The sequence below is a fragment of the Chroicocephalus ridibundus genome, chromosome 4 (assembly GCF_963924245.1).
Source record: "Chroicocephalus ridibundus chromosome 4, bChrRid1.1, whole genome shotgun sequence".
NCBI lineage: Eukaryota > Metazoa > Chordata > Aves > Charadriiformes > Laridae > Chroicocephalus > Chroicocephalus ridibundus.
In genome coordinates this window covers 20,961,580-20,980,770 of record NC_086287.1, presented here as the reverse complement: position 1 = coordinate 20,980,770, position 19,191 = coordinate 20,961,580, and the positions used below count along the sequence as shown (strand labels likewise).

General features: G+C 49.7%; 1 protein-coding gene across 1 annotated transcript in view; it reads right to left on the bottom strand.

Annotated features, from left to right (window-relative positions):
• The window catches only part of HRAS (HRas proto-oncogene, GTPase), a 46,844-nt gene extending 28,333 nt beyond the window's left edge, over nt 1-18,511 (bottom strand). Inside the window, exon 1 of the mRNA XM_063332920.1 lies at nt 18,105-18,511. The gene's annotated coding sequence lies outside the window, so the exon portion shown is untranslated. The remainder of the gene's footprint in view (nt 1-18,104) is intronic.
• Nucleotides 18,512-19,191: the final 680 nt, after the last annotated feature.

The window sequence follows — 19,191 nt, the reverse complement described above, 5'->3', positions numbered from 1 at the left end:
GGGCACCAAAAACCTCATACAACTATCTCTTGGGCTAGGGCAAATACCACTAAAGAGGCTCCAGGAAGGGCTGGTGGGACACAGAGATGGGATATACACCAAAAGACCACAGTCTACGTGCTTGCTCAGACTAGTGGCTGCATCCCTTTTCACATCTTCAGACTTCTTTTTGGTCTGATACTATAAATATGAATCGTAACAACTATCAAGTCACTGTTCAAGTGGAAGAAGCCTGGTCCTATGAGTGGTGGGGTGTTCCTCTCCAATTCTGCTCACCCATACAATTTGTCCATGGTGACCATTCAAGACTGCAAGAGTGCTTGCGTAACTCTAAATGTCACAAGCCTCTCTGGATTTTTTTTTTTGTTCCCCGCAGTAGTTAGGAAAAAGCAAGCAAGAAGACAGACAGGTAACGTGAACCGGCACTCTTAAAGATGATCCAGTCTAATCAGATGATGCAAGCTTCCCAGCGCTTGTCACGACACGATCCGTCTTGTGAGCTTCAAGTTGGACTCAGAAATTACTCATAAGATATGGAAATGATCCCCATGAGGAAACAGTCACTAGGAACAACTACAGTAAGTCTTCACTTTTGAACAAGCAGCTCTTTCAGAATTTTGGTGGTGGCTTTTTTTTCCTTAAAGGGAGCAGAGAACCACCAAAGTATCTGCAGTCAGGGGCTCTACTTTATGGGTCCGTGTCTCCTCAAATCCTCAGTAGGACAAAATTTTCCTTCCTTAGAAGAATACATTCAGAGATTAAGCTTGAACTCTGAATTTTTACAGTCTTGCCAGTATTGTGAGATCTCAAACATGATCATATGCTTCCACAAGAGCCTGGCGGACAGACAAGCCACGGTGAGATTTCAGAAAGGGGCAATTTGCTGATAAAGTCTCCCTGCTTCAACCTGACAGCAGGAGAGCTCACCAGTGCTTTTTCTCAGGGCTCCTAAGGCATGCACAGCAGTTTCTCACTCTTGGACGTCATTCACACCTAACTGGAAATAAACTGCTGTTTAATTTCCCCCTTAAATCCTCTTATTTTCAGAAAGTAAGTCCCCAAGGACCATGTGTGTCCCTACAATTAACCTTCAAGGCCACGGTGTGGTATAGTGGGTACAGCTCCTACATAGCTCTCATTGTTCCCACACAGGAACTTCAACTGAAAAAATAAAATTAAATTTAAAAAGAAATAAATTAATCAAATGTTTTCAAAAAGCTCTTTTAAAAACAGAAAAAGACCATGGAAAACCACCAGCTTGCATGTCAAACCAGCCAACTTTAACCTGAAACACTACTTAAGCAAAAAGAGATGCTGCAGTATTTTGTATGAAGTGAGTATATTAACACAAGAGAAAAATTCATACTCCAACAGCAAAGAAAGCACTGAGCTCCGAAAGCTGGAGATTGTCAACTTACCTCACAATCCATCCTTAAAAACTTGCAATAAAGGCTGTCCCATTCTAAATTAATTCCCTCCATCAGAGGCTGGTCAGGGTCTAGGATCTAGACTCAAACCCCTACTAACCACAAGTATTTTATCATCTCATTTAGCAATTTTTGCCTTTCACCTGCACACCTAAGATAGGACAGAGAAGGTGTAAGACCTGCATTGAAGAAAAGTGTTTTTGAAGTTAGTATTTCTTACCCAAATGGAGTTCTACCATAAAGAAGCTGTTCCAAGTGGTGGCTGCCATTCTACAGGCTTCATTTGCCCTTACTTCCAGGTATTTTTGGTCAAACTTGGGACATACTATGTCAATTCAAACAGGAAATCTGACTTAACAGTCAAACCCTGATGACACACAAAAATTCATGTAGTTTGGGCTTCCCCCCCAATACTTCCACATGGCTGCAAGGTCTGAAGATGACACCCATGTGATTGGCCGAGATCACTGCAAAACACATAGCCGATGGCCCAGGTTGAGTTTTATAGGGTGACAACTCCTCCACGCCACTTTAAGCAAGTGCTGCTTCTGCTCCACATCACCAAAGGAATCACTGCTCTTGAAGAGCACAAAAAAAAAAAAAAAAAAAAGGCAAGTTCACAGAGTACTCCAAAAAACACAATAACACAATGAACCACCAACTTCATGAGGTTTACTCAAAGTTTTGCCACACTACCTAAGGATGAATTGTGCATTCCAGGTTTAAATTAGATACCTTTTATTGAACCTGTACTAAAATGGAGGGAATTTACCCTGTAAAGGAGACAGTTTTCATGCAGTAGCTCAAGAGAGAGCATGCATGAATATCTCCATGAGCTGTGTCGGTGCCTGGCACAGCTGTGACAAGCGTACTTCAAACAGCCCTCTTGAGATAACGTTGCCTTAGCTGAACGAGGCGGAGAAAAGATATTTGCAACGCACCAGGTTCAGATTCCTTTGACAGCATCCTCTGGTGTGAACTTTGCTGCTCTAGCATGATCTGGGCGAGGATACGAAGGAGGGAAGCAGGTCTAGCATTTCCCAGCCACCGTAGAGCAAGTGTGGGAATGCACCAGGGAAGAAGGACCACGTCACTCAGCGGGGCTGGCATCCGCTTCAACCAGACCCAGCTCGCAGGCTGGGTAGCTGCAGAGCTACATATTGTCTGTGCCTTGGCCACAGCAGCCGCAACACCAGCGGACAAAAGCTCCCTCAACCTCTCCGACGCTGAATTTGCAGGGACATGTAGCTTCTTAAGGAAAAAAACCACTACGTGCTTGTTTCAAAGTAGCCAGCTGCTGAGGAACAACAACAGGGAGAGGGGAAGAAAACCACCTAGCATCACTTCCCCTTCTTTCTCTCACGCAGAGCTGAGAAGCTTATATTAATTGCAAAGCATGAGAATCTGAACAAACACCCTCCTTGGGCAACTGGGGCCAACCCCAGGAAAATATTTGCATCTATGGGATGTGTGAGTTGTGCAACCAGCAAAATATCAAGCCAGATAAGGCAGGGACCTTTCACTAGGCTCTACAGAGACACTCTCGCAACTCTGTGATGCTGACTCAGGCTAAGACAAGTTGTTCTAATTTTCTCTCCCGCGCTCTAGCCTTCACAGGGGAAATAATACCAGCCAACTTCATAGCCAGTTTGAAGCCACTAGACGGTATCTGCAGAGCTGAATCAGAAATCAAAGCAGCCTTTGGTGGAGTACGGGAGGGAACTGGGGTTCCCTGTGATGGGAGTTGCCTTCCTACCCCAAAGGTAAAAATCTTAAGGAAGTTCTTGGTGCAACAAGGTTAGCTCTGCCCTGGACATGATATGCAACTTCATTGTATTACACGATATCCCATGCCTGGGGCATGATATAGCCTTGTCTGCCTAGATTTAGTTACATGTCTATGTTATTAGGGAATTAGGGAAATTAGTTAGAAAGGTCATATAGCTACAAAACCTTTGTGGAAGAGACTGATGGATCCTGGTTTCTCCCACCAGCTTTCAAAGACCTGTACACATGCCTGTTCAACCAGGAGAACAAACAGCCGAGCGACGCCCGGCACATCTCCCAGAGACCTATGGACTGTCTCCTGTTGACAAGGCAGCAAGCGTACTGTCGTTGGCAAAAATTAACAAGTACAAAGCACTGTTTTGCTAGTGCACATCCAACCAGCAGCAGGTTGATTGCAGCAAAAAGCCAGTGCTAGCACGATACCATTGCTGCAGATGGGGCTCAGGGTTTTGCATACGAATAACAGAGCACAGCAAAGCACTGCAGGTATCATTTTGCTACCCAAAACCCGGCGTTAACATCTCCCCCTTTCTGACTTGTTTTTGCCACGTGGAAGGAGTAACAGAAGGAATTACCTTGGGTGAGCAGGCAAAAGGGGCAGGCGCACGCTCGCTGTTCGGTGCCACTGACGATGCACTTATTGACCAGGCAAGAGGCTACGTGCAGCAGAAATGCCGAGAAGCTGCAAGGACCCGATGCTGTGCCAGATGCCTCTCTGCTGGGACGCTCTTCAAACACGGACGCTATTTATTGTACCAAAGTTCAGAAGGATAGGACAACAGGGAAAGTAGCAGAGCAAAACATATGCTGTGGGTCTTAACTACAAGGCCCTGATATACCTTCCTTCATGAATTAAAAGCCTCCTGAAGGTTTTCACACAGCCTCCCTTGCCCTTTCCGTCCCCTAGAAGCCCAAGTTGGAAAATAGAAAAGCTTGTGGTAGACACGTGTAGCCGGAAAAGAGAGCAGCAAGAGATTAGATGCATTGTGAAGCGAGGAAAACAAACTATATAATGGAATGCAAGGTTATGTTTTTGCCTCTGTCTGTAGTGTGGTACGTTTGCTTCCCACCTAGGCTCAACCAGAAATTTTTCCCCTAATAAATTCCCTGCTATTGCAAAGTTTGAAACAATTACAGTGCACACAGTAGACTTCCAGAGACTGTCCAGAGATAACCAACATTTTATGGGTGTCTGAACTGGTGGGAATTATAGCATGAGTTTCAGTAACAAACAAAAAGTGGGGTACAAAACTGACTCTGGTTTTCTTCAGAGTCCTAGGATTTAATGCTGGCTACACAGGCACGAGACAGAGGGTAAAAAGCTTGGCACAGCACCATTCCTTGCTGAGCAAGCTCGCAACCAGCTGCCAGCACAGGGACTTAAAGGCTGAGTTCAAGCTCTGCAGGCTCTTGCTGTGGACAGGTTTTTCACTCCTGAACACCCGGCGCATCACATTTCTGCCACCGGGCTAATTCTTCCCCAGCAAAAGGCATGATGGAACAAGTGCTCCCAATCAAAGGGGAAACTCGGCCAGTCAAGAAAATCCTCCCCGGGCTACCAGGCTTTATTCCTTCCACTCGGCTCAGCTTTGTTTTTCCAGTTCTTTCAAGAACAGCTCTGGCTCTCCTCCAACCTGCTCCCTGCAGACCATGCCAGGGTCTTCAGAGCAACCATGAAGGTTCAGCCCAAGTGGGATACAAAACTACAGAAACTGGCTCCACCACCCCCAAAGACCTATTATGGCATTTAATAGCACTTTAGTGTTAGGAAAAAGCTCTTTTTCCCCTAACAGAAAGGGTTTTACCCACCAAGGCTGGAACAACCAGATGTGCAGCCTTTGTAGGGGCGCCACAGGGTTCCTGCTGCTATCGTCTGCTAATCCACAATCTGAAGTCCCCATGCCGTTGGTCTCAGCTCCAAATTTAGAGGCCTCATGTCTTTCTACAACTGCAATACAACAGGACTGCTGTTCGGGCACCCACATGAGGTCAGGAGCTCCTGAGAAGTATCCAAGTAACCCCTGGCCTACACTAGCAGCTGCCTGGCCTCAGCATGAAAGGATGGAGCAGGGATGAAACTGCCTCAAAACTACCTATGCGTTCTGTCTTCACTTGGTTAAAATGCCCCTTGGTCCAGAGCTGGGACAGGCTTGAAGCTCTGAGCTAGTACCTTTGCTAGGATCACCTCTGAGACGTGTTTAACTCTGAGTTGCTGTCAGGATGATGTCCCTCCAGCTCTTGGCCAGCAAGGAATCAAAATGAAGCGTAGCTTCTTGAGCAAAGGAAGAGGCATACATCTACCAAATGAGACAGCAGGCAGCTAAGACAAGGACTGACTACATTCAATGCTGTCTTGCTCTCTTTTTGTGCTACCTCAGTCTGCTCCATGTAGGTAGTCAAGGTGGGATTCATCTCACCTAACAACACAGATGCCTCCATGACACCCTCATCCAGGGCCTCTCTATCATCAATGAGAAGAGACAGGCACAATCTGTCTGACCTGTTTCAGGTATCTATCTACATTAGGGCAAGATGAAAGTGCTCCTTTCCTCCACTGCCTATATAGGGGGGCTGAGGGTTAAGTGGCTGGGATGTTAGATGCCAACAATCTGGACAGGCGAATTGCACCCTGACATTCCCCATCTTGCACTCAGCTTGTAAGCTTTTCAGAGAGGGACTATCTCACACTGCACCTAACATGAAAGCACTTCCAGTCCCCAAGGCCCAAAGGGAACGCCACACTTCAGCTGGTAGATGAGAAGTGGAAGATGGAAGATGCCCTGAGGTATCTACCACCAAGAAAACTTCACAATGTCTTCCCTGTAACAATATTCCATGTGGATCCAAGTCATTTTAGGGGCTGGCTGAAGAGAAGGCAGAGCTGCAGGTCTTGAGAGGAGAAGAAAAGAAAATGTCCCAGGCACCAAACGCTTTGTGCTGTGAGAACAGCACTGCCCGGAGAGCCTGCACGGCTCAATTCATGCCCATCAGGAGTGCACCAGGACAGGCAGAGAGGGATGTACACACACAGCAGGGCTGGAGCAAGGACAAAGCACCCAGACCGCATGTTTCTTCTATCAGAGAGACTTGGGATTTACAGACCAACCTTGAGGATTCTTCTCTTTTTCATCATGTCTGATATATGATCCTTTGGGGCAAGCGACACTGGAGCTGGATGCAGAAAAATGCAAAATAATGAGTCTAGGGGCAAGAAGCCAAAGCAGACAGCACACATTAAATGGAGCTGTCATGCTGCTAGGCTGGCCAGGGGAGAGACCAGATTTGTGAAGCCATCAGCCCTTGTGCTACAGAAAATAAGAAAACTAATCTCAGACAGGGACTGCAGGCAGAATAACTTCCCTGATCACAGGATGAATGAGGAATAAGTTGTTACAAATGGCTCTCAAATCAAACAGGGGAAAAAAGAAAGCATGGAAGAGACTGCACAACATTTACAAACGGTGGGACTGAAGAATACAAGAAGTTCAAATTAGCTACCTGAAAGGGTGACTTGCTGATGGCAGAGGTTTTTCTTCCACCCCAGCATACAATTGTCACTGAGTTTGCAGGCTCCTGCTTCAGATTTTAAATGTTATCCTTTTGCATCCTAGTCCTAACAGGTACTTGCTTCCATTGCCTCTGCAGAGCAAGCCACGCTGAGAAAGTGTGACTGGTGGTTGTCCACCTCCACACATTGACTGTCAGTCACATCCCAGTTCCATAGCATAAGCCGTTTGGTTATTTTAATCTGTTTTGTTGGTGGCGGGGTTTTTGGTATTTTTCGCTTTTTCTCCTCCCCTGGGATTTATTCTGAAGTTGCTCTAAACTGTGGATTTAATAAACTTATTCTAGATGCAGACTTTGAAATAAAGGACATGAAAACACGAGCTGACCTGAGAGATGCTGTACTGCCTGCCAGCCCACAGTCACTGCAGTCAACATAGTTCAACTACCTTCAATAGAATTTGAACAGGACCTCGTAACCCTGTTGCAATGCAATTGCAGGGCTTGCAAACAAACCGCATACTTAGTAGCACGCTCTAAAAAAACCCAGCCCTCCGCTAGGCACTCAGCTTCCCACCTCTTCACAAGGAGCACACTTCAGACAACACTCCTCTTGAGGACCCTAAACAGGGCTACAGAATCAACTCCATACCTCTTTCTTTTCAAATTGTACGTCTTCCTCTAAAACTTGGGCAGGCTTTCATTTGCTTTCTCAAGAGCATCCTGCAATTGCCTTTTTTTCCTCTTTAAAATGGTAGAGCTCACAGGCTGGCTTTACACAGCTCAATTTGCACTCGTGGATTAGTGACTGTAACATTCAGCTAGCTGCCTGGGCCTTTACAAGTCCCCAGTCAGGGACTAGAAGGTACAGGGACCTATACCTTATGTGCTGTAATTCTCCACCTTTTCTTCTGAATCCATGTCATCTCTAAAGCTGGCCAGTACCAGAGGGTCTTTCCTACCACCCCCCTGGGAGAATTACCACCAAAACCTCCCTTGCTGACACAGCAAGGACATGTGAAAGGACTCATCAACAACTGCCCTGTTCAGAAGACGTGAACAGGCTACAGCTCCATTAGAGTCGAAGGAGAAAGAAGATGAACCTAAATTCCAGGAATTATACTTCAGAATGGGCATCTTCCATGGGCAGTTTCATCTGAGCAGCCTCCCTTAACTCACCTCCCATCCCAAACAGGTTTCTCATCCACTCCACCGTTACTCTGAATTACTCCAGAGGTGACCGTATTTCAGCAACAAATTAAACTGTCACAATACATTCCTTTCTACGCTGTTTTTTAAAATATGTCAGCCCTGGCTGCCAGAGAATTGTTTTGGAAAGATTAGATTAGGTGCCTCGGAAACTGCTTTGAGAAAAAGTGAAGGTTTTTTTCACTTCTTGAAGAAATCGGCTTTCTTTTTTTTTTTCCCTGGGAACTTTGTTGTTGCTTTTTTTTCCTTCTCAAAGACTTGGTCAATTAATTGCACCTTTTTTTTTTAGATCTTTCCACAACAAATGCCTCGACACAGGTGACCAAAAGGGAGATGGCTCATTTTGCAATCATCTGCTGCCAACACAAAGCCCTTTGGTTTTTAAATCAGCCCCCATCCAGAGGGCTATAAAATCTCTTTTCAATTGCCCAAATTTTCTTAATGTTCTTCCAACAAACAATAAGACAAGACACTGGGTTTTAACATAGGATATCTATCCATTTCTGCATACACGAGCCCCACTTACAACCCGGAAGACTTACTTGGAAAGGACTGCTGTTCCTGTCCTTCACACACATGACTTTTAAGACTAGATACCTAAAATATTAAAACAACAGACAAAACAACCTTGCTTGAAATTATAAAAGCAAACAAAATCCCATCTTCTCAGGGTTCATTGCGATGAGAAAGCATTTCACTTATCAGAAAATCAGATTAGCAACACATCAACAGCTGGGTGATAAATCTTTTGACACTAAAGGAAGGGGGAAGCTGATCTTGCAGTCAAAGCACCGGCCTAGGACAACAATTTCTGTTCTCAACTCTTCTCCTCTCCAGGCTCCTCCTGTTAACGTGGATTTCCATTCCTCAGTTCCCCAGTTGTAAAACAAGAGGTCGTAATAATGCCTCTCCTTTCCCTGCCCAGTGTCTGCCCTGGCTACAGGCACTGGTAGATACTTGGGATAGGGACGAGTTACCCACAAGCACTAAGAGTGATCATATCTACCAACAAAACACTGTGAAGGAGGAAGAAGAAAGAGAAACTCATGGATTAACTCACTTTGTACCGCCAGAACTTGGCACTTGGAGTGCAGTTTTTCACTTTCTAGCAGATATGAGGAGCAGCCAGGCCTGGACACTTCATAGATTAGAAGAGGGTGGCTGCCTGGGACACACTCCACAGAAGAACAGGAACAGCAAAGGTGTAAATTAATGTGGAGTAAATATTCTCTCTCACCTGTACAGATTAATGCATTCATCGTGAAAGGAATGCAAAACAGAGGACATCTTGTCTGGCCCCTGATGTTCAGGTGCAGTAGTTGTGGGGACCAGATGACTAATTACTAAGCAAACTTTCTTCAGGGCCTGCAAGTCCTAGCTTTCCTCTTTGCAGGACAACTGCCCAAATTCATGCCTTGGACGGCAGATAGGAAATGATCTCAAGATGAAAACCATGACAGTAGTTGCTGTAATCAGACAAGAAAGGCCATTTTCCTCCTATCTGTATCCTCCTTGTGCCTGCTACAAAATAGGGAAAGAACTGTTCTCGCCCCACTGAGGCATCGCCTTGTTAGACCCACACTGACGGGCTGCTGACACGGTCTATAGCCCCATGGCAGGAGGACTGAGGTTGGCTTATGACAACACTCCGCCTAGGATCAGCCCTAAGATCCTGTGGTTTGTGGTGGAGGTGCTAGCAAACCAACCTCTTGGAGGCCAAAGTTAAGCTGCAGTGGTATGCCCACAAAAAGCACCTTGCTGCAGCTCTAAATAACCACTGTCAGTGGTTCAAAAAACTTGTGTGCTCCAAAGCACCCTCCATCCTCAGTCAAGGATGACAAAGTCATCACAAGATGACCAGTGCTGACAGAAGTCAGCATGGTCGGCAGAAAAACAGCAACATTTACAAGGCAGCCAGCTGGTGGACCTCCCAGTCCAACATCAACTGATTGTCTCTATCACTGCATCCACTCAACAGCCCCATGCAGATCACCATCTGCACATCGAATCCAGGCTGTGCTCTGCACAGCCCTACCTCCTTGCATAGTCTACAGCTCTGTCTTCTTGCTTTCCTTTAGCCTTGGTCAATGTTACCAGAGTTCGTGGAATGACTTCAGTCTCTGAATGACCAACTGAGATACAAAAAGGGACAAGATTTTCAGAAGACAATGCTTTTCACACTTGAAAACATCTCTAATTAGGTGCCTGAAGTCTTTAGCCACTGATCCTTTGATGCTGGGTGTACTGCACAGATGGGAACTGATCTAGCACTGGACAACATGTCTGTGTCGACTTTGCCAGCCACTGTCAGAAATATGTCCTGATGTTGCCTCTGTGATGGCTTTATGGATGAATACTGTGGCTTTTACCCCTTATGCACAGGGAACTGTGGTACAATTGTACCAACTGTACCAGATGCATCTAGGACAGGGATCAGCGAAGAGATTCCCACCCTCATCCATCCACCTCCCTGCTCTGCCACAGACCTGGTGAGATCCTGCACATGCCCCTGTGACTATGAGCCACAGCAGCACGCAGCCTCCATGTTTCTGTGGAAAAGCAGGAGCAGAAGCAGTTTTCCAGATCTAGGTCTGGCGCTCTCTCAGCTGTTTCCCACCTTCACCACGGTCATGGTGGTCATTCCTTTCTCGCATGTGTGTGTTTTGAGAATGAATACCTTTATGTTTGGAAATTTATGGGGGCTACCAGAATAGCCACAGAGCTGTCAGATGAAACTGAGTACAGCAGAATGGAGGACATACATCTGCACTCCTAGGAGCAGATCTGACGCTCAAAGACTTGAGTACAAGTCACAACCACCATGTCCCCCAGCAGAACGATGAAGCAGACAGCGGAGCAGGGATTTGCGTGTACTTCCTCATCCGTCAGCAGCTACACTGACTGCCAGATGGGAGGTCACACCACCAACCGGCACAGCAGTGTCCTCCCCCTGCCTAGCCCCCCAGTGCTTATCCTCATACTCCCTCCCACATCAGCGGAGCAAGAAGCCAGCGCACGCCTGTCAAAGCAGGTCAGGGAGCAGACCACTCGCCCAAGGCTGCCTGCGCGGAAAGTGGGACAAGCCCTCCAGAAAAAGCTGGCTGGCCTCATACGATATCATGCAAATCAGTAAAAGGCCGGGGGAAACAAGACTGGGAGAAACCTTGCATGACCAAGGTTATACTATAAGGTTATATATTCAGCCTCTGCACACAAGCCGGGGAGGCAAGGGGAGGTGTGCATACACACACAGGCAGGAGGTACCTCCTGCTTTCACCAGTGTTTGTTGGGTCTGCGTGCTACAAAGCAGAGTCGGGTGGTGCACAGCGGACCCAAAATGAGACATTGCATCAACAGACAGATACAAGGGAGACAACAGAAAAATTAGTTACAGGATTAGCACACATATAAGCCAGGGTCTGTCCCATATTTACCTCCAAGAAACACTGATGTTTTATTTACTTATCATGCTCAGCTACTGTTTTATCTATTTATCATGCCAACCAAAGCCTGGTTTCTCAAGTCCAGCCTTCTTTTCCCAGAGGATGAATGCCACTCCCTCACTGTTGCACTGAAGTTAACTTGGTAACACTAAGCTCCCTGACATCTCATTCCTGCTCCAGCAAAGCCAGCTGTCTGGAAGGATGCTACAGTCACTACAGAAATACAGGAGCTACTGCCATACCAGAAGAACCACTCTGGCTGCCACAGTGGCTAGCTGGGGTAGGACAAGGGAGGAAACGTATCATTTGCAGACTACAATTTCATACATTCAAGCTTATTCTATATACATAGTTTGGAGCAGGCTGAGCAGAGCTGGACGCAAGCCACAGAACTGCTGAAGACAGCGTGGAGCATCAGAGCAGACTCAACACTGATACTGGAACAAGCCTACCCGGCAGCAGCCTGTTACCCAACAAACTGCTGATGAACAGAGCTGGCTTCTCAGCAAGCCTCTAAGCAAGATGCCAACTTGTCTGGGGCACAAGCCCTTGCTAGCCAGACTCTCCTTTGGAGATTTTTCTCTGTTCTGCTTTTCTCAGGGGAGACAATCCCATGCACTCCTGCTGACGGCCAGGCCATGCTCCAATTCAGCCTGGATCGCCGATAATCCACCTTGCACAAAGGCAGCCTCCGCAATGCCTTTTTCCACTGATCTCCTCCTCGCGTCTCTGCCTGCAGAGCCTTACCCAGTGAAAACAGCAACCAGGAGCAGGCCCCGCTGTGCACACCCTGCATCCCTCATTTCGCTTCTGCTCCCTGGATTTTTCGATCTCGCTCCTCTCCTCCTCCCAGTAAGAGGACAACGTCTCTTCATTTCACAGGCCACAGCTTCTCCCTCAACGTCTGCTGTTCTCACAAGGATACTAAACAAGCAGAAGACGTACAGGCATCTTCCCAGAGACGCTGCAGCAATGTCTCTTTTTTTGTATTTGTCAAGTTACTGCTCCCACACACGCGTCTAAACTCAGCTCCACCAGCTCTTGAACTGAACTTATATATGAGCAGTCTGATCTGTAATGGGTTTAGCTATGCAAAAGGAAAAATCCACTTATAGTTTGGCTCACAGCACTGTATTATGCAAGTACCTGGGCTGCTGCTGCCTCTGTGTTGTCAGAGTGCCCCTCACCCAGGACATCCTACCCCTTCAGCAGATAGCTGGATATCTGCTCGGTATCACTCCTGAAGAAGAGAGCTCAGTGAGATAAGGCAATCAGCTCAGCCAAGAGCAGACAGGGGGTCAGGACTCCCAGGTTCACGGTCCTGCACTTTAACCACAAAGTCACCTTTCAGCACAGAGCTGAGCTGTTCTGAGAGCCCAGATGGGTGCCACAGGCAGGTCGTGCATTAAGACCACGAGCACAGAAAGTCTGTTCCCTCTGTAGGCATTCAGGCCATTTTGCGTCACACACAGCAAGCTATAAAACCATATTCCAGCAGTGAGAAGTTGATAATGAAGTTCTGTTTTTACTGAACCGGTCATTAAATAGTGCTGGTCTCATGTGATAGAGATGCCAAGAAATAGGTGGCAACACACAGAATAAAACAGATCTTGAAGCATTTTCCTCCAGATATCTGTAATTATAAACCAAACACCATCAGCTTCCCTCTCTCCCCGCAGTAAATAATTAACTGCAAAAGAATATTCCTCTTGGCCCCATCCTCCCCAATCAATTTTGCTTCGCAATGACATGCCGCCTGGATCGCTCGCTGTGTCAGTGCACCTGAGTATTATCCAAAACATTTCACAAGATGTAGAGGAGCAGTGTAACTGTTAATTTCAGTGCAGCAGAGACCTTTCCTTATGGGTATGAGAGGGCACTGTCACGTAACTCCCAGTACTTAAAGCAGACAGCTATGACATACACAGCTTAGCTCATTCACTGCAGCAACATCACTGCAACCACCAGCGGAGGCGAATTGCACACTCCGAGCGCTCCCATCACACTCCCCTGGACTGCCTCAGCTTTATTACCAAGGCATAGCAAATTTCCTGCCCTGAAATACAAAGTTTTCCATTCCTTTCGCTGTTTTGAGAATACCCTCCCTCTAGATCTCATCCAAGGGAAAAGAACAAGTCTTCTCCATAACAGCCCTTTCATTTTTAAGGGATTTTAATCTTTGAATGCTAGATCTAAGGTGAATATTGTGACTGCTCAGTCATGCGCAATAACCTGTTCGCCTCTTGCTACTTACCCTCATCAACTTGACGTTCATACAGACTCCGAAAGTAACAAGTGAGCCAGAAAACCTTCAGAGCACTCATTCCTTTTGCCCTACCGAAAGATACCTCCTGGACACAACCCCAGAGGGGACGAAGGATGATGCCAGGAGGAAGGCAGAACAGGCCGGCAGGGAGGCTGACCTTGGTCAGGCAGCAGACGGAAGCAGATTGCATATGGATACATAACCAATAAACAACACAAGATCTACCATTTGATCATAGCTGTTTTCTTAGCGTACAAAGTCAAATTCACTTTAAAAAAAGGCACAAGAAGAGCACAAGCAAAAATTAGAGCTGGGAAAAACCTCCAGAATTGCAGGAACACCCTTCCTGCAACAGCCAGAAAACCTGGGGAGAGGCAGAGGAGCCTTACCACCAAGCAAACATCTTCATACTCACACACAGTTTGGGTTTAGTTTTATGTTTTTATGGGTTTAGTTGAGTTGGCAATGAAGCGTTCCATAAAAATTTCCACCAGAAAGGCGGCGAAAAAGAGAAAAATTGGCTAATTTAGACTCAAAAAGCATGGAAAGAGAAGTTGAAGAAAGAGGCAGAAGAAAGGAAAACCATGACACAAAAGACAAAGAATAATACAGGGAAGGGAAAAATTCAGTGAAACAGATACTAAGGACAGTTCAGGAAAGGACAAACCATAGAAAGTGGAGTGAAAACTGGAAGAGAAAGATAAGAGAAAGAGGAACATGCCATGGCAGAGCAGTTGAATGGCAGCTGGCAAATAGATCATTTGTTTAATCTCATCCATATTTGTCAAATAATTTATTTGATTAATACTCTTTGGTCATCTTGAACAAGCTATAGAGATGATCAAATATAATTTCATAAATATATTATTAGATTAATACAGGTAAAATTCAAATACATTCAACTTCCTTATCTGCTGCTCGATAAGCTCTGATTTTAAGTTTACACTTCAAAAATGCTAAAATAGAAAGCCCATAATAAATTACAATTAGATAAAGAGTGCTTGGAACAGAATCATTTTGCTTTTCCTAGACTGACAAAAAGTACAGCAGCATAGCACATCTTGAAAGACAGGAGACAAGACATTTCTACCTTTTTTCCCTTCATCACCCTCCCACAAGGAACCCCTCTCTATAGGTGGTACTTTTTGTCCTGGGTTTTATTTTGTTGAGTATTTCCCCCATATTCAACTTTTTTGCTCCATAAAGCTTTTTTACCCCAAGAAAACCCAGGGAGCTCCAAGAGCAGCCTAGCAGGAAGGTAAATTCGGGGTGCACCAGCAGCAGGAGGGGTGGTGGCAGGTGCTATCTCCATCCTGCAAGTAAATGTTTATATTTGTAAGCTGAGCTTTGCTGCTCTTAAAGGGAAGAGAATCACAGAATCACGGAATCTTCAGAGTTGGAAGGGACCTCTAGAGATCATCTAGTCCAACTCCCCTGCTAGAGCAGGATTGCCTAAAGCACATCCCTCAGGGCTGCATCCAGGCGGGTCTTGAAAATCTCCAGAGAAGGGGACTCCACAACCTCCCTGGGCAGCCTGTTCCAGTGCTCTGTCACCCTCACTGTAAAGAAGTTTTTCCGTGTATTTGAACGGAACTTCCTATGTTCTAGCTTGTGCCCATTGCCCCTTGTCCTGTCGCTGGGAACCATTGAGAAGAGCCTGGCTCCGTCCTCCTTAAACCCACCCTTTAGATACTTGTAAACATTAATCAGGTCCCCCCCTCAACCTCCTCTTCTCCAGGCTAAAGAGTCCCAGCTCTTTCAGCCTTTCCTCATAAGGGAGGTGCTCCAGTCCCATAATCATCTTGGTTGCCCTACTCTGGACTCGCTCCAGTAGTTCCCTGTCCCTCTTGAACTGGGGAGCCCAAAACTGGACACAGTACTCCAGTTGTGGCCTCACCAGTGCGGAGTAGAGGGGGAGAATGACCTCCCTCGACCTACTGGCCACAGTCTTCCCTATGCAGCCCAGGATGCCATTGGCCTTCTTGGTGACAAGGGCACACTGCTGGCTCATGGATAATTTGCTGTCTACCAGGACCCCCAGGTCCTTCTCCTCAGAGCTGCTAACTTCCTCAGAAGTTAGGTGAAAGATGGCCACGTGGACAATGATGCCTCAGGACCCTTACTCTCACAGGAAAAAGCGTCCCAAGTACCAGCAGCCTTTTCCAAATCTCCCTAGGAGAACTAGGAAACAAAAGGTCAATCGTACACTATTTAGCTGGTTTTTTTCTCCTCTCTGGCCCAACATAATAGCAAGGGAGTCCCCTTGAGAGTCCTCAGACCGGGTGAAAACCACCAAGGCAGACCGTCTCCACACACGTGGTGGCAGGTCTGCCAGGGAGCTCCATGAAGCAGTGCCAGGCTCAATGAGGACACCATGGCCATCACTTTCTAGGCCAACGTGAGAGAAACCCGAGGTTACTCCAACCGCTGCTCTACCCTCACCACTGACGGCAGCCAAGAACCAAACTCGCCACAGGAGAGAACCACACCAAGGGTAACTCCTTGAGGCCAGAAAAGCGTCCCTCAGGTCATAAGTCCTGTTTAAATATTACAGCGATACCCCAACCTGAGATGATTATTGCTAATTACAAGATCATTTTTATGTAAACATGGAGGGTACTACCATGCATACTTCATCTCTTTTTAATTAAAAGAAATAAGAGTTTCACTGAGACAAGAAAAAAAAAAAGACATACCGACAGCTCCCACCCCAAAAGCAGACTTTTCTGCATTGATAACACCCATCAGCCTCCGGACCCACCGAGAAGACTGAACAGGGAAATCAATCAGCATCGGCCTCCCCAGTGCTGAAATGAAGCAGTTGGCACGTTATTAATCACCCAGGGAAAACGTCTGACGAGGAGAAGGAAAGGACCAGACAGAGAGGACACACACATGGATTCAAAGTCACGGGGCTGCATTACAAACACTTGGGAAAAAAAAAAATCACACAAATCACCAGCTGCAAAATGAAAACACTTTGGAGCTCTGCAAGGATAAACGCATTAGCAATTCTGACCAGGAGAAACCAGCATCCACCGACATGTACCATACAACCCTCTAGCAACTCTTCAGCCGAACCTGCACAAAGCCTCACGTGCTTTTCTCCTTTCAAAACCAGTTCCTGCTCCAGCCCGCACAACCTACTCATGCCAAGCAGACTGTGATACACTGTCACAAAGCATCACCTGGAGTTTGCACCCCTTCTGCATCTCAAAAGAGTAACTTCGCGTGATGCATAGGGCATGGAAATAGTCAATAGCTTGCCTTGGGTCAAGGATTGACTTTGGTCAAGCAATTCCTGCTGCACCATCCTCCCGCTTCCAGCTGTCCTAAGCATTTCTCCAGCCGCTCCAGAGTTTGCCAGTCCTCTCTGATTTCTCATCGGCTCTTTTGTCCCCAGGCGCGCTCCACTGTACAAGGCGATTAAAACCAGGACCCACATTGGCCAAGCGAGCCGCCAGATGCACCTGCTCCCACTTGGGGCAAAGGGGTTGGACCCCTGGACCCTGGGACGCCCTTGCAGGGCAGGCTGGGCACAAGCAGCCTCCGCACGCCGCAGAGCCCCGGCGGCGAGCGTCCCTGGGAAGAAGGGAGGTGCCGCCAGCTCCGCAGAGCCGCACGCACGCAGGAATGGGGGAGACCTCGCTCACTCGCTCGCAGATGCACGTACCTGCACCTCCGCCACCTGCGCACCCCCTCTGCACCTCGCCCCCGGCCTGACGACGCCTGGCACTGCCATGGAGCTCCTCTCTCCTGGGGGGTGCCACTCTGATGGGGGCAAAGCCAGAGCCCGGTGGGCACCTGCTTTGGCAAAGGGTGGGGAGTCCGGTGCTCCCCCTTCGGAGCATCACAGGGGCAGTGTGGGGGATGCAAGGGGATGAGGGAAGGCGGGCACAGGGGGCTGCAAACTGGGGGTGCAAGGAAGAGAAGGGAGGGGGGACGGAGAGGGCTGCAGCTTGGGGAGGGAGAGGGAGGGAGAAGGAGGGCGAGGAGGGGAGGGAAAGGGGGCTGCAGCTGGAGGGGGGGGGAGAAGGGCAGGAGGAGTGCAAAGGGGGTGTAGGAGCAGGCTAAGGGATGGAGGGCAAAGCGGGCGCAGAGGCTGTGGTTCGGTAGTGCCCCACACTCCCCCCAACCTCGGCCGCCAGCCCGGGGCTGGGGTCGGCAGGCAGCGCCCAGGCAGCGCCCAGGCAGTGGAGTCATGGCGCGGCCAGGCGAGCAGGGGGGTCCGCGCCACCGCCTCCAAACACCCCCGGGCCCCGCCACCGCCCACGGCGCCGGGGGTCCCTCCCTCCCCGCCGCCTCCTCCGGGGCACAGTGGGGGTACAAACTTCCCAGGGGGGTGCAGCCGCCCCGCTAACAGGTGGCGGCGGCGCCGTCGGCCCGTCCCCGCCAAACCGGCGCGTGCTGCCCCCGCCGCCCCCGACGGCGCGTCCCACCCCCGCCCCGTCCCCGTCGGTCACTCACCGGCTCGTCCACCCCGCCTGGCGGGATGCGCGTCCTGGAGAGCGGGGCGCGGAAGTTTAAAGCGGGATAATAATATTATTTGCTTTTTCTTCCAACGGAGGAAAATCAAACAAGACGAGGCGCCCCCCAGGCGGGCTAACCCGCCCCCCGCTCCGCCGCTCCGCTCCTCCCCGCCCGGCCCGGCCCCGCCGGGGGCTTCAGCCGCGCGTCGGCCCGGCGGCGAGGTGAAGTTTCCACCGCGGTGGTGGAGGCGCCCCCGGTGTGCCGCGCCCGCCCCGCATTGGCACCGGGCGCCGGGGCGCTCTGCCGCCGCCGCCGCCCGGACAATGTGCGTGCGGGGGGAGCGGAGCGGAGCGGGAGCGCGCCCCGCCGGCGGCCGCGGCACACGCCCAGGCCCGGCGCCCCGCCCACCCGCCGCTCAACGGCCGCCCGCCCGCCGCCCCTGATAGGCGGCCCCCGCCGCCACCGCCCTCCGGGTGGGCCGCGGCGCCTGTCAATCAGGCGCCACCGCCCGCCCGCCGCGGCCTGGCCGCGGGGCGGTCCCTGGGGCGGCGGCGGCGGGTGGCTGTGAGGGGGGAGGGTGCCGCGCCGCCGCTTCGCCCCGGCGTGTGACCCCCGCCGCCTGCAGGCTCCTTCCCCCGGGAGCCGCGGCCATCGCGTCGTCCCCCTCTCGGGAACATGTCTTCGCTTCCCGCCCTGCGACGGCCCCTCCTGAGGGGCTCCCCGCGCCCGCCGTGAGGGGAAGGCCTGGCGGCCGCTGCGCTGCGGGCGTCGCCCTCCCGCTGCCCGCGGCCCGCTCTTCCCCGCGGCTGCAGGGCGGCTCTGCCCGCGGGGGGACCGAGAGGCGCCGCGGCTCCCGCGGTGGCCAGCGGACTGGCGGCAGAAGCGGCCCCGACGCGGCGGGCGGGGCGGGAGGTCGCCTCAGCCCTGCGGTGGTCCCGGGGCCTGTGGGCCGGCGGCGGGAACGGGGCTGCTGCCGTCGGAAGGGCAGGGCCCGGCAGGTAGCGCGGCTGCGAGAGCCCCGGCCCGGCCCTCGCCCTGCAGGCAAGGCCCAGCGCGGCGGGTAGTGCCCTGGGCTGAGCTGTTT